Below are 15,128 nucleotides of genomic sequence, written 5' to 3'. Positions count from 1 at the left end.
CTCAGATTGCCTCCAGGGGCGCTTGGCTAGTTTCCCTCACTGGGTCCTCAGCATACTACCTGCACTCCTGCTGAATCACACTCATCTTTTAAAAAAAATCTTCTGTTGTGGCATCACCATAGTCTAGAAATCTGCCCATTCCTGTTGCCGCCAGCTGTGCATGGGTATTTAAATTAAACACTGCTGAAAAGTTAGTTCCCTGGTTGCTTCAGCCACATTTCAGGTGCTCCATGGCCATGTATGGACAAGACAGAAGAACACTGACATCCTCACAGAAAGTTCTATTGGTGATGCTGGTCTAATGTCCATAGCAGTTTCCTGTTCTGTAAAGCTTCACGTGTAAACACCTTAACCTGGCTTCTAAGCCTTCTGCAGTCTTGCTGTTTGTACAGACTGAGTATGACTCACTATCGGGTGGTGAGGAAAACCCAGGGGCTGGAGCTCCCAAGAGACTGGGTGGAACAGATGAGGCATCTCATTCCTTTTTCAAGAATGAGTGGTGTTCCAAAAGGCAGGAGGTAGGTCTGAGGAAAGGTGTGAATGGGAAGGTCAGTTTCAGACATGTGGAAGATCTTGGTGAAGTATAGGGAATAAAGGGCAACCTCTCAGGCTGTTTCATCTTCCCAGAACGAGGAGAATAATTCCCACTCTCTGAACCACTGCAGGCTGATGGGTGAAGGGAATTTGTGTGGAAGCATTTTTTTGTTGTTGTTTAATTGAAGTCGGCATCACAGACTCAATGGACATGAGTTTGAGCAGACTCTGGGATATGGTGATGGACAGGGAAGCCTGGCGTGCTGGAGTCCATGGGGTCACAGAGTCACATGACTTAGTGACTGAACAACAAACAACAGCAGTTGATTTTACAATGTTGTGTTACTTTCTGCTGTGCAGCAGAGTGACTCAGTTATACACGTGTTTACGTTCTTTTGTTCTTTCCCATCCTGGTTTATCACAGACTGTTGAATATAGTATCCTGTACTATACAGTAGGACCTTGCTGTTTATACATCTTATATACGCTGGTTTGTATCTACTAACTCCAAACTCCCAGTCCATCACCCTCCCTGCTTCCCTCTTGGCAACTGCAAGTCATGGAAACAGTTGGTTTTAAAGTGACTGATTCTTTACAAGGGCTTCCAGGAACACTGGGAATTCTAGATGGGCTTTCTGGAGAACAGAGTCTTTGAAGCTTAAGAAACTGGAAAATAAAAGGAAAGATCTGTGTTTAGGCAGCTGGACGTCCCAAGGTCCAGGGCCTGAGGGTGGCAAAGGCATTGCAGGCTGGTTGTCTATGTGTCCTGTGACTCCGGACACATGAGAACCTGTGTCTTCAGTCCATTCTCTTAGAGCTGCTGTGTTGGATGGTGAGCTTGGCCTAAGTTCAGTTCAGTTCAGTCACTCAGTCGTGTCCGACTCTTTTTGACCTCATGGACTGCAGCACGCCAGGCCTCCCTGTCCATCACCGACTCCCAGAGTTTACCCAAACTCATGTCCATCGAGTTGGTGATGTCATCCAACCATCTCATCCTCTGTCATCCCCTTCTCCTCCCGCCTTCAATCTTTCCCAGCATCAGGGTCTTTTCTAATGAGTCAGTTTTTCGCATTAGGTGGCTGAGGTATTGGAGTTTCAGCTTTAGCATCAGTCCTTCCAATGAAGGACTAAGTGCTGACATGTTGAAAGCTTCGTCACATATTGGATGCAGCATGAAATATTTGTGTTCCCCTCACTCATGTTTTCTTTAAGTTTCCAAGCTGTGGTTACTCCAGAGATGGATAGGTGTGTGACTTTGGGTTAGCAGCCTGACCTGTGTGCATTCCTGCCGTCCTGGCCACTGTGGGCTCCTGGCAAAGCCGCCCTGGCTGGCAAGGAAGCAGCAGGGAACCCTTCTCGAAGTTTCCAGGGCAGCTCCAGAAACAGTGGTTTCTCCCAGTGGAAGAAGAGACATGGTCCCGGTAGGAAATGTGGACGGCCCTGCTTGCCCTCCATAGATTGGCCATTCCTTTCCTTCTCTTTTTACCTCCCTCCTCCTCCTTTCACCAAGACCAAGCACCTGGGTCCTCAAGAACTGGAAGTGTGTGAAAACAGTGATCTGAGATGGCAGGAGACAAGGGGAACCTCAAGGCCTGTTCCCTTCCGTGCACCTTTCAGAACAGAGGGAACGAGGGGACAGCTGTGGGTTGACAGCTGGACACATGGTCTGTGTGACTAAAACAGGCTGAGTCTCTAGCGAGTGTGCTGGACCATAGTCCAGGCCCTGAAGAACACTCTGGTCCTTGGCTGACGCTGAGAAGCAAACCATGTCACATAGAAGCAAGATGAATGTGTGTCGGCTTCTGCTTGTAACTGTGTGTGTAACTGTAGCTGCAGGAACACTAACGTGGGGGGAACAACTTGTGGTTGCTGTTCTCTGTGACCCAGACAGTGTGGAAGGAAGAAGTACTGTGGCAGTTTTCATGAAGATGTGGGCACCCTGGCCACAGGGGCTTCTGGAGTCCCCCGTCGGCCTTGCCCCTTCCCCGTGGGTCTGTGGTTAACTGGACCCTCCATGCCCACTCCTCCCCAGACACCTCGCAGTTCTGAGAGGGGGTGTGACCAGGCCGCAGCCCGGCCCTGGGACCCCTGCGCCCTCCAGCCGGAGTGGCCCGGCCTCCTGGTGTGCTCCCCAGCCACTGGTTTCCTTACTTGTGCTGCTGCTTTAATTGGCCCCAGTTCTCTTCATCTGTTGCGAAAACTCTTGAAAATCATACGAGAGTCATTTCCCCCTTCTTTACTGGGATTCTTTTCTGCACATGGTGCACGGCTGGTGAGGAGACCTGTGCCCTCTGCTCAGTTCTTGGCAAAGCCATCAATTGGTGGGTTTCTGCGGGGCGACTGATCACGTTACACCCGAGGAGTGCTGGACCTGGTTAGTTCTCAGCTGCAGGATATCTTTCCCCAGAGTCCTCAGGCTGGGGGGCCTGCTCTGAGGATTCCCATGTGCCGATGGGTTTGCTGCTGCTCCTGTTTAGTTGCTCAGTTGTGACCCCATGGACTGCGGCACTCAAGCTTCCCTGCCCTTCACGGTTTCCCAGAGTTTGCTCAAACTTGTGTCCATTGAGTCAGTGATGCCCTCCAACCATCTTGTCCATGCTGGTGAGTGGCACTTTGTAATTGGCCACAGACCCCGCCGCTCCTCAATGTCAGCTATACTTTTATAACCTGCCTGGTGCCCTGAGGTCATTTATCTGCACATAGATACATGTATGTGCAGATAAGTGACCTCCCAAAGCACATTTTCAAGTTCTTCCTAACCAAAAGCCGATAGACAGGCAGATTTCTATTCAGTTTATTCAGTTGTCCCTTGACCCGTTATTAGAGCCGGGGTTAGGGGCACCTACCCCTGAGTAGCTGAAGATCTGTATTCTACTATCTCTGCCTCAAAAACAAAGAAATGGATGACTCATTCAAATGCACAAAGCTGAAACGTTTGGGATAGACTCAAACCCTCCTTTTTCTGATTTCACATTTCGTGATCTCTAACAATATCAAAATTTTTCCCCAGTTAGTTAATTTAAAGATCTATAAAATGAGAATATAAGCACTACATTTATTGAAAACCCTATAAATGTTTAAAACTCCGTATAAGTAGACCCACACAGTTCAAAACCCATGTTGTTCAAGATCAATTGTATTTGTATTTATCTCTCCAACTATCTTCTGATAGTGGTTTAAAATGAACAGTTGAGGGGACTTTCCTCGTAGTCCAGTGGTTAATTAAGACTCCACACTTACACTGCAGGGTGCATGGGTTCGATCCTTGGTCGGGGAACTAAGATCCCACATGCCAAGCAGCATGGCCAAAAAAGAGAAAGTTGAAAATGAAGAGTTGAAACAACATTCACGAAAGGAAATAAAACTGCTGAAGGATAGACTAGGAAGGCTTAGGGCCAGGATTACAGATTAACTGCTTTATTAGTCTGTTCGTTGGTGGCGTTGATCTTAATGACTGTGTTCAGGGCAGGAAGCTTGTATGCTTCACACTGACTGAGTGAACAGCACTGGTATTGAGTGACCCTGGTTTCACTGCTTTTGATCTTACTGGACAGATTTTTTGCTGCTAGGTTTCCCTTCTTCCCCAAATGTTGCTGAATTAACACAAGCAAAATCTTCTCCGTTTCACATCTCTTATTTGTTCTCTTGAAAGTGTTGATCTCGCGACTGGCTACAGCCTGAGCCTGGCTGGCAGTGGTGTGATCAATTCCTCCCCACGTTCCTCTCTGTGGTCAAGGGCTGTCTTCTGGAAAGGCCGTATCAAGTTCGTCCTCTGTTGTGAATGAAAATAATCAGTTGGTGAAAGCCCAGAATTAGAACCCTCTTGGTATATTTATTTCTGTGTCTCAAGAATTCTGATTTAAAGCAGACATTATTTCAAGTCATGTGAACAGTAGGTCGTTCAGGAGTCTTGGATGAATCAATGTTTTCTTCCCTTCTCTGTAAGAAAATGTATTTAAAGTAAAGGTCAAATCTAGCCTGGATTTAGAACCTATTAAATGTGGGTCTGGAGGGAAGAGCTGCTACTCTTTTAAAAAATTTTCTACATAGTTTTCGAGCACTAGGGACACTCTGGTCTTCTGCATATCATCATTTCACACTTATTTCTGGTGTTGGTATTTTTCTTTTCTGCTGGGCTGTAGCACAGATACCTAGTGAATTTGAGCCCATGTGGGTCTTTGGGCTTGCTCAAAGAGTAAATTGTTGAAGGAATAATTGTTCAAGGAATAAATTAAGCCTTTAAAAATCATCTTGGAGGAGTTTATTAGGCTTTGAACTGCATCTGAGAAGGATGGATCAGTGCCCCTTGTTTAATTAAGAGGCTCAGAAGTCAAACTCCGTGTCCATCCGTCCTGCCCTCCCCCGATCCCTCCAGCCGCCCCCAGCTCCATGAAGGTGGTCTAGCTATTGTTGGAGGTGATGGCCCCTCCCACAGCCTTACTCTGTTACCAGCCCCCCTGGTATTTCTGCTCCAGAGAAATCTCCAATCCCACACTTCCCCAGCCCAGCCTTGCCCTCTGTGGCTGTTGGCACAGCCCCTTGGCTGGTCTTCCGCTCCCCACCCACGACTCCCTTCCCTAAGCGCTCCTGCTCAGGAAAGGTTGGAGCATACTCTACAGGGTAGGCTCAGGAAAAGGCCATGGGGAGGGCATCAGTCCAGGGAAGAGGTCACCTGTGGAAACGCGACCGTTCCTATGCTCTTTACTGATTTATTTGGTTTTATTTTTTCATTTTTCAAATGCGTATGCAGTGGAGTACACCCCTGGCTTTTCTGACCAGAGACTATCGCTTAGAAAGTGTTTAAGTCTGCAGCAGTGTCCACGAAGACATGAGATGTTTTCCTAACAGAGCTGAGGGTTTGTGGACAGCTGGCCTCTCACGTGACAAATTCTTCTCCCAACGACTGCTGATTCAAGGAAAAGTGCAGAGGACCTGTGGGCAGACTCTTTGCAGAACCAGGCTGGGGTGGGTGGTTCCGGTGGCAGCTCTGGTGGCAGCTCTGATGGCAGCCAGGCCCAGTCCTCCCCCTTCTGTGGTCCTGCCTCAGTGCCCCCAAATGAGAGCCCATGGTCCCTTATTCTTCCTGTGGGTGACACTCTTCACTGCCCGCTTGCACAGCCTGCAGCTGCCACACATGCCACACACAGATCATTTTTATGATCTGCTTTCACTGTTTCTCTTTCAGAAATTTTTTTTACCCTCTCTGTTGCTCACACAAGTCTAAACACAGTCTGGACACATTATAATTCCTCTCAGAGTCCAGAAGCCTTTAGAAATAGGAAGTGCAAAGGCCATATCCTCGAAATATTAACATTAAAAGCTTAAATCTCCAACGTCAGGAAATTAAGTAATATTATGATCATTTTTTACATGGCATCCATAAGGTTTATTTTAAAAGTCAGCCTGTGCTTTTAAAGAATCTGGTCTCATCGTACAACAAATCAGTAGTTCAAGAACAGAGATGATTTTGTAGTAGTTGCAATGTGCTCCGCGTGAGGACGTGACAGATGTTAGCATTTGTCACTGAGGAGCAATTTAGGCCTTTAGTTTGTAATTGGTATTTTATCTGTTTTTTTAATTGAAGTGTAGTTGATTTACAATGTTGCATTAGTTTCAGCTGTATGGCAAAGTGTCAGTCAAACACATACGTGTCTGTATGTGTATATGTCGGGCTTCCCAGGTGGCTCAGTGGTACAGAATCTGCCTATGATGCAGGAGACACAGGAGACTCAGGTTTGATCTCTGGATCGGGAAGATCCCCTGGAGGAGGAAATGGTAACCCACTCCAGTATTCTTGCCTGGGAAATCCCATAGACAGAGGGGCCTGGCGGGCTACAGTCCATGGGGTTGTAGCGTTGGACACGGCTGAGCACACTCCAAGCACATACACATGCCCAGAAATACCTAGACTTATGAATTTAATATATAAACTATACAAATATTTTATAATAATCTACAAGGTAAAAGAGTCTGAAAAAGAATCTAGAATATATATATATATGTATGTAGAGAGAGGGAGAGAAGAATATATTTTCTAGATTCCTTTTCAGATTCTTTCCCCTTATAGATTATTACAAAATATTGACTATAGTTCCCTGTGTTATACAGTAGGTCCTCGTTGAGGTATGTTATGTTTCCTATGTGAGATTAATAGCACTGTCTTCCTTTGCCAAAGTTTACCTGATGTAGTTAATCACACAGTTCATTAGAAATATTCTACCAACTTTTTCTGTAATACTTTTCTTTTTGCATTTCTCAGCTCAGTCACCATTGTATTTGCTTTGGGCATTTTATAATTCCTCCAAGAACCAAGGCAACTTTGAAATAGTTAAGTGCAATGACTATATCATAGATAGGTTATAAGTTAAAAATGTAAATCTGCAAAGGTAAGGAAATTAAGCAATTAAGCTGAGGTTGTTATGTGGAGAGTAAAATTGTTCCTGGTGAGTGTCTTTTTTTGTGTGTGTGTGTGGTTGGGGAGGGGGATAAGGCCCAGGAATTTTGGAGTCCAGGAGGTACTTTAGTGATAAATGTGTTATTTGTGACTCTTTCAGAATCACTGACGATACTTACATCTTTTTTTTTCTGTTGTATTTGTGTGTGAGTTCTTTATCTTTTTATTTTTAATATTATTAAAGTCTAATTGATTTACAATGTTGTTACGTTTTGCTGTATAGCCAAGTGACTCAGTGACACATACATATGTTCTTTTCATGTTCTTTTCCAATATGGTTTATCACAGGATATTGGATGTAGTTCCCCGTGCTCTACAGTAGGACCTTGTTTATCTATTGTGATGATTGTAAATATATGATTCACCATGTCCCCAAAATAGACAGCTACTTCCTGAGACCCAGTCTGGACAGATGTGTGAGAAGCAACTGTTGCATGGAATTATAGAGGGTCATTTTCTACACAGCTGAGTGATCACTCACAAATGCGGATGTCACATTCTTCTTGCGAGAGGGTCATGCTTTGAAGTCATCTCTTAAAGAAAAACGTTATCTCTTTTCTCCAACATTGCCAAAAGGATCCATAGCCAAAATTCAAGTACCAAATGTTTTTTCATGCATCTACATTATTTCTGAGATCTTATTATACACAGTTGGGCTTCCCTTGTGGCTCAACTGGTAAAGAATCCGCCTGCAATGCGGGAGACCTGGGTTCCATCCCTGGGTTGGGACGATCCCCTGGAGAAGAGAATAGTTACCCACTCCAGTATTCTGGCCCAGAGAATTCCATGAATTGTATAGTCCATGGGGTTATGCAAGAAACATATCTGTTCAGTCTATAAAAGGATTCCTGGTGCTGAAACCAAAATCTAGTTTTCTGGAAGAAAATAAGTTAAGCATATTTGGGTTGCTGCTTAATATCCTTTGAGAAGTAAAAGGAAGTACATATTTTCAGGGAGTTTTTTAACCTCAGTGATGTGAACTGTGTTAACAACTGTTAGTCGAACTTTCTTTCAATAAATAGTGGAGACTGATAGTTTTCAAACTTCCTAGGCTCTGAAGCCTCAGTGAATAAATGGTCTCTTTCTTATAAATGATACTTGTGGGTCAGTGGCTGCCGCTGGTTTCTTTCACATGCCCCACTTGCTGAGTCTCTTTTCTAACACTGCTGGGGCTGCCTTTTCAGGAAATCATGGATCTTTGTGGATGTGAAATGTAAAAAGAAAAAAGAACCTGAGAAAATAGAATGTTCTGGCCCTGAAGAGAGATTCTTGGTGCTAGCCTATGTACATGGTTGTTATTAGTCAGTCAGTGTTAGTTGCTCAATTATGTCCCATTCTTTGTGACCCCATGGACTGTAACCTGCCAGGCTTTGCTCTCCAACTCTCCAGGCAAGAATACTGGAGTGGGTTGCTATTTGCTTCTCAAGGGTTCTTCCTGACCCAGGGATCAAACCCGGGTCTCTTGTGTTGCAGGTGGATTCTTTACCATCTGAGCACATTATCCTACATAATGTCCCCCGTGTATTATGTGAATTATTCCACTGCACTTTGTTGCCTGTCATGAATTCCAGCAAATAGAAGTGTGTTTAATTCTTTAAGCATCCAAAGATATTTCAAACTGTTAGTCATTTGAGAAATGCCAATGAAAACTACTAAATCTAACACTACCTATCCATTAGAATGTCTGACATTAGCAAGACGGATGGTGTCAGTGTGGACAAGGATGAGCCATAGTTAGAAAGCTCAGCTGGGACTAGTGAGAAGGCAAAATGATACAACCACTTTGGAAAAGATTCTCAGTTTTCATAAAGTAAATATGTATGTGTTCTATATGTATCTGTATAGATGGTAAGACAGAGTAATTCCAATCTGAGAATCTACCAAAGAAAGATAAAAATGTATGTCCACACAAAGACTACTATACAAGTTTTTATAGTAGAATTAATTCAAAATATCCTAAAACTAGAAACAATCCCCATGTGTAATAACAGGTGAGTGAATGACTGTGGTATAGTCATACATTGGAATACCACTTGGAAACAAAAAGGAATACACTATTGGTAAGTGCATAAATATTGGACAGATCTCAAAAGATTAGGCTGAATGGATAGGTGAGAGAGGAATGACTAAACTCTGCTTCTATTTATATGGCTTTCTAGAAAAGGGAAACTGTAGTAACAGAAGTGGCCAAAGGCTGGCAGAGGAAGGGATGAAATTGCCTGTGGAATGTCAGGTGGGGACATGTTGGAGTGATGGAGATCTGTATTTTAATCGTAGAAGAGGTTACATGACCAACCTATAGAGAGATTCTTGGGGCTGGCCTATGTCCTCCATTGTTATCATTGTTTAGTCCCTCAGTTGTGTCCAACTGTTTTTGACCCCATGGACTGTAACCCACCAGGCTCCTCTGTCCATGGGATTTCCCAGGCAAGAATACTGGAGTGGGTTGTCATTTCCATCTTCAGGGGATCTTCCCAGCCCAGGGATCGAACCCACGTCTCCTGCATTGGCAGGTGAATTCTTTACCACTGAGCCAGCAGGGAAGCCCTGTTGTTATTACCCTACACAATCCCTGTGTACTACTTGAATTATTCCTCTTCATTTAGTTTTATGTCTTGACATCCCTTTGTATTCTTTTGGCAAAACTCATTGAATTGTACACTTAAAGTGGCTCAATTTTGTGTTAATTATAACCCAATGAAGCTGATTAACAAAACCAAACCAAATAAACCTCTGGATAGGCTTTTGTGCTTGTGCAAATTTAGTAAATTGGGTTGGTTTACTCTGAGATTAATTTTTTTAAAATCGGAAATGCAAGTATTCTATAGGAGGTGGAGATGGCCAGTGCAAGGAAGGGCCTGATGGGAGTGGGGGATGGGGTAAAAGGTGATGTGAGGATACCTGACAAGCACCTTGTGTTTGTATTAATAGCAAGAGACCACGTGATCTCTTGAGGATGTTTGCTTCATGCCTGTGACATATCATGCGTTTTCCCTGAAATTATTTGTGTTATAGGAAGTCTTTGAAATGTTACACATCTAACAGATTCCCCTTCTCTTGAACCCTTGGGCCATAGGATGGCCATGAGCCTAAGAGGCTTGTGAGCCCAAAGTTCCCTCAGGAGAAGGTAGTTCGCCCTCGAACGTGAAGGCTGTGCAAGTTCTTGAGTGTGATTTGATCGAGTTGCCGGCCCTGAAATTCAAGCCATCCGGGCTTTTCAGCATCATCAGCTCTGAGCGCGTTGGAATTTACAGAACATCAACATGAGCGCTGAGGCAGCTGCATCTCAGACATCCCTTAGGACCCTGCCAAGGTCAGGGAAGGGGACAGTGAGCCGTCTGGACAGAGTTCAGTGCTGCTGCACGGTTTAATTTTGAGGAAAGATTCCTGCTATCTGCAGACTGGAAGTCATGCATCCAGGGTCTAGAAATGGTCGTCTCTCCCGGTTTGTTTATTAAGTCTAAAGTCAGAACAGTAGCACCACCTTCCAGATCCCATCTGCCTGTAGGCTGAGCGGAGTGCACTTCAGCTGTGCTCAGGGGCCATCTGATGAACATCTGATCTGTGAATCTGCAGAGGAGAACCATTTCCTGAGATCACAGGGTAGCACTGTCTATGTTGTTTATCTAATCATATTGAAAAACCCGGAAAGGCAGAGGCAAGCACTGACTTTACTGATAAGAAGTGCAGGGTTCATTGTACAGCACTTCTGGGTAAAAGTGTCTGGTGTGATTCAGGGATCAATCTTCACTCAGAGTTGCCCACTTTTGGCTTTAAGTCTTGTGTGCTTTTAATTGTGGAGGAAAATGGAGAATGTGTATGAAAAGCTGGAAATGTAATTTTTCATAGCAACACCTAAAAGGCAAATTCTAATGAAGAATTTCGGAATGTTTCGCATCTTTCAGGTAATGAAACCCCAGCCCCAATTCCCTCTGCCCCTCGTAACAGCCAAGTCTATTGTAACTTTCTGTAATTGGTTTTTTATTAAAATAAGAGAGTGTAGTATAAATTTTAGCAACTAGGCTAAATAGGTATTAACAGGCCCTGGGATCCAACCACAATTTGTAACATCGTTCCTTTGGGAAAATGGATTCTAAGTGCCCCATAACTAACTTACAAATAGACTTTTGAATCATAGTCCATTTGAGAATAAGGAACTGTTTGTGATAGTAATACCTCCGATTGGCTTGCTCCAGAATTACACAGAAGGGACCTATATTCTGCCACACATGTGTGGTGAGCTGAGCTAGTCTGGGTTTGATCAAAGATTATTGCTGAGTGGGCATTGAAAGCATAGGAATTAAAACCAAAGTAGAGACTGGGGACAAGTCAAGGGTGGAGCTGGAAGGATGGGTCTGGAGGGGGTTTAGTGGTAGGAAAAGTTTTTAATCTCAAAGGCACAGGTGTGGTTCTGAGCAGATGAAATGAAGGGAGAACAGGTGACTAGGGAGGTTAAGTGTAGAAAACATTGAAAACGAAAAGGCTAGGTAGGATAGGAGGAGGAAGGTGAATCAAGAACCAGTCATTCTTTTTAAACCTGGAAATATAAATTATGTTTTAATTGGTTTGCAAATATTCTTATTAAATTAGAGACGGTAAGTTATACCCTTATCTCTTTTATAGTTGATATTATTTCCCATACATTTATAGATTTTACTGAGAAGTGTTAAATCTAGTGGCATTCTTTAAAAAAATGAAAGAATGTCATTTGTAGCAATATGGTTGGATCTAGAAATTATTATACTAAGTGAAGTAAGTCAAAGACAAACACGACTGACATCACTTATATATGAACAAGAATAAATACGTGGAATCCAAAAAAAGATACAAATTATAAATGAACCAATTTATAAAACAGAAATAGACCCATATTCATAGAAAGCAAACTCATGAAGAACCAGTAATTTTTAAGGAAATATAATGTCAAATGTACCAGGAAGGCTGGATAGCTCACGTCTTCCAGACAAACAAATGCCTCTGAGACCTATAAATAATCTCTTAAAGATACTACACTGAAGGATTAGCTGAGACACATTCATTCATTTACGAAGTCAGCATATTTACTGAGCAGCTGCTCTGGGCTCGCATGATCTGAGTTTGGCAAAGGAAGTTTCTGCCTTCATCAAATTTACAATTGAGTACAGTTCCAGCCAGACTCAAAGATGAGCCAGAGCTGGCTGGGGCAGAATGTTGGTGAGACCTATACTCTGTCCTTAAGAATATTAGGTTTTTTATTCACTCTTCTGTGTGTGTACTTGCTACCCTGACGGTACAATAGGACTTCCGGGGGTATATATGCCCCTAGAGCGTAGTAGGTACTCGAGTAACCACATCTTGGTTGGTTGATGGTAATAGGTCTGACTCATGTAATTGCTTAGTTGAACCCTTTTTATTCATGGGGAAACTTGTATTTGTTAATGTACTGCACTCTTTACCAGTGTATGAGAAATTGCCCAGTCAATGGAATATGAACGTGAAATCTCTCTCTTTTTTAAAATGTTTTTTAGTAACATTTAGTGTTCTTACTGCAAGTGGAGAGCTTGGTTGCCCTGTTTTTACAGGGTGTAGCTCAGCATAGCCAATGGGCGCCACCTGCCCCAGTGGCCATGCCCTGCTCACCCCATTTCCATGTATTCATGGCCTTGTCTCCCATGTTGCACATATCTGACACCGCTGTTGCCACGCTGGAGTAGAAGGCTCATTCCAGACAGTAAATGTGATGGGTTGTTGGCTTGTTCAGTGACGATGTCCTCCTGGTCCTTTCATCTCTGTGTCCGCTACTCCAACAAGAGTGCTGCAGCACCCGTGAATTCACCCAGTGACCTTCTGTCTTGGCTCAGGCTGCTGTCACAAAAGTACTTAGTCTGGTGGCCTAGACAACAGGAGCTCTCTCCTCATGGTTGTGAAAGCTGGAAGACCAGGACCCAGGAGTAGAGCCAGTGTCTCATGTGGGCTTTCTTCCTGGTTTGTCTTCATGAGGGTTGAGAGGGGAAGGAAGAGAGAAGTTCTCCTGTCTCTTCTCCTAAGGGCACAATGGGGTTATTATGGGCTCATTGAATTCTGTCCTTTGTGCGTCTTATCTCGGGCCACTGTCCTGCTTTTCTCCGTCTTGAACCCCCAAGGGTGCACAGTCAGGGGCAGCTGTGGTGGCTGATGGTTTGATGGACTGCAACACCCTTTATATACTGATGCAGCAGGTGACATTTTTGGCCCATACCATCTTGGGCCTACTTGGTTTTAACCAGTTTTATTCTCTGCAGCTTCTTTCTAAAACTTAGATAAGAGCAATTGATTGACATTTGAGGGAGGGTTTGGGGTATGAAGGGCTTCCCTGGTGGCCCAGTTGTTAAAGAATCCACTTGCAATGCAGGACACCTGTGTTCAATCTCTGGGTCAGGAAGATCCCCCAGAGAAGGCCACGGCAACCCACTCCAGTGTTCTTGCCTGGAGAATCCCATAGACAGAAGAGCCTGGCAGGCTGTAGTCCATGCGTTTACACAGAATCGGACACGACTGAGTGACTAACTTTCACTTCAGGGTATGATTCCAGGGGAGCAGCCATGGTAACCCTGGAGCACGTTTTATCAGCACGTTTCTGCCATCATGTGCCCTTTGCTCAGACTTCTTCTGGGCCCACCCCCCATTCATGCCTGAACCTCTATGGACCACATCTGCAAACCCAGTCTCATCACTATGGTGAGAAGTTTCCCAGGAGGGTGCTCTGGCCACTGTGCACTGACCCCGGCAGGCATGCTCTCCAGAATTGCCTGGACCTGTCTCAGTTCCCCTGGAGGCATCTCCAGACTGCCAGGCTGGAGTTTCCCTAAGTGGCTGGAATTGTCTTCTCTCCCTAAATTCTGAAGGACAGGCTGTTGGCACAGATAAAGTAAACATAGATGTTTTGTTTGAGATTCAGAATTACGCAACTCACCAAGAGTAAGAAGCATAAAGTGTCCTTTATTTTTATTTTTAGTAGGAGTCCATTTAACTTTTTTTCTTAGAGCATTATTTTATGACTTCCTCTATTACCGTGTTGACAAAGCAGGTCTTGTCACGGATGGCATTTATTCACCGCCTGAAGTGGCAGAGCTGTGTGTTTTCCTTGATGTGGGAAGTTCTTATTGAATAAATAGTAACAGGAAGAGGAATGGGTTTGACTGGAGGCCTATTATGTGCCAAGTGGGTTACGCTGAGCAGCTCATTTTTCATAAGAAGGGCGCTATGAAGTGAGTATTCTTAGCTTCGTTTTACACTTGAGGAAACTGTTATTTAAAGAGGTTTTGCATCTTGCCCAAGGTCACAGAGGCAATAAGGGAAGAGTTGGGACCGGACCCCAGGACACTTGACCATAGAACGACAATTGTGCCTTAGATGCATCTTTTTTAAAATTAATTTCTACTGGAGTGTAGTTGCTTTGCAGTGTGGTTGTTTCTGCAGCATAGCAAATCCTTTTTGATATTGACAGCCTCCTGTTGAGAAGGAAAGCTGAGCAGTCAGACAGTAGAACCTGCTTCTCACCTTGTGACGGTGGCTGATCCTCAGTTTAATGAGGGGTAGAAGAATTCCAGTTCATTCTACATGTTTCTTAACTGTACTCTATGTTATCAGATGACAAATATACGTATATGTCACTTAATAGCCGAAGGACAGTTGTCCAAACAGAGTAATTTCAGCTGACTGGTGTGCATCTCTGATTAATTTAAAGCAGGTTTTTATTATGAGCCCCAAATATCGTCTTATGTTTGAACTGGATATCCTATTCGTAATCATGAATTCCCTTGGAAGATCAGAGCATCCTTTTTTTTAATCTTAAAAATGATGCTCTAATGAACTTATGGTTGCTGGAGGGAAAGGATGGGGGGAAGGGATACTTAGGGAGTTTGGGTTAGACATGTATACACTTTTTCTGTTTAAAATGGGTCATCAGCAAGGAGCTGCTCTATAGCACAGAGAATTCTGCTCAATAGTTATGCGGCAGCCTGGATGAGAGAGGAGTTCGGGGGAGAATGGATACATGTACATGCATGGCTGAGTCCCTTTGCTGTCCATCTGAAATTCATGCCATTGTTAATTGGCTATACTCCAGTACTAAAATAAAAAGTTTAAAAAAATGGTTCTACACTTTAATTCCATCTGATAA

The 15,128-nt window shown here is 43.8% G+C and overlaps 1 protein-coding gene across 1 annotated transcript in view; it reads left to right on the top strand.

The window, feature by feature from the left end:
* Nucleotides 1-15,128, top strand: part of ATP8A2 (ATPase phospholipid transporting 8A2) — a 448,688-nt gene that overhangs the window by 179,149 nt on the left and 254,411 nt on the right. The gene's annotated exons all lie outside the window — the stretch shown is intronic.

This window comes from Cervus canadensis, chromosome 9 (genome assembly GCF_019320065.1).
Source record: "Cervus canadensis isolate Bull #8, Minnesota chromosome 9, ASM1932006v1, whole genome shotgun sequence".
In the NCBI taxonomy this organism is placed as follows: Eukaryota; Metazoa; Chordata; class Mammalia; order Artiodactyla; family Cervidae; genus Cervus; species Cervus canadensis.
This window is presented reverse-complemented; position numbering and strand designations above follow the sequence as displayed.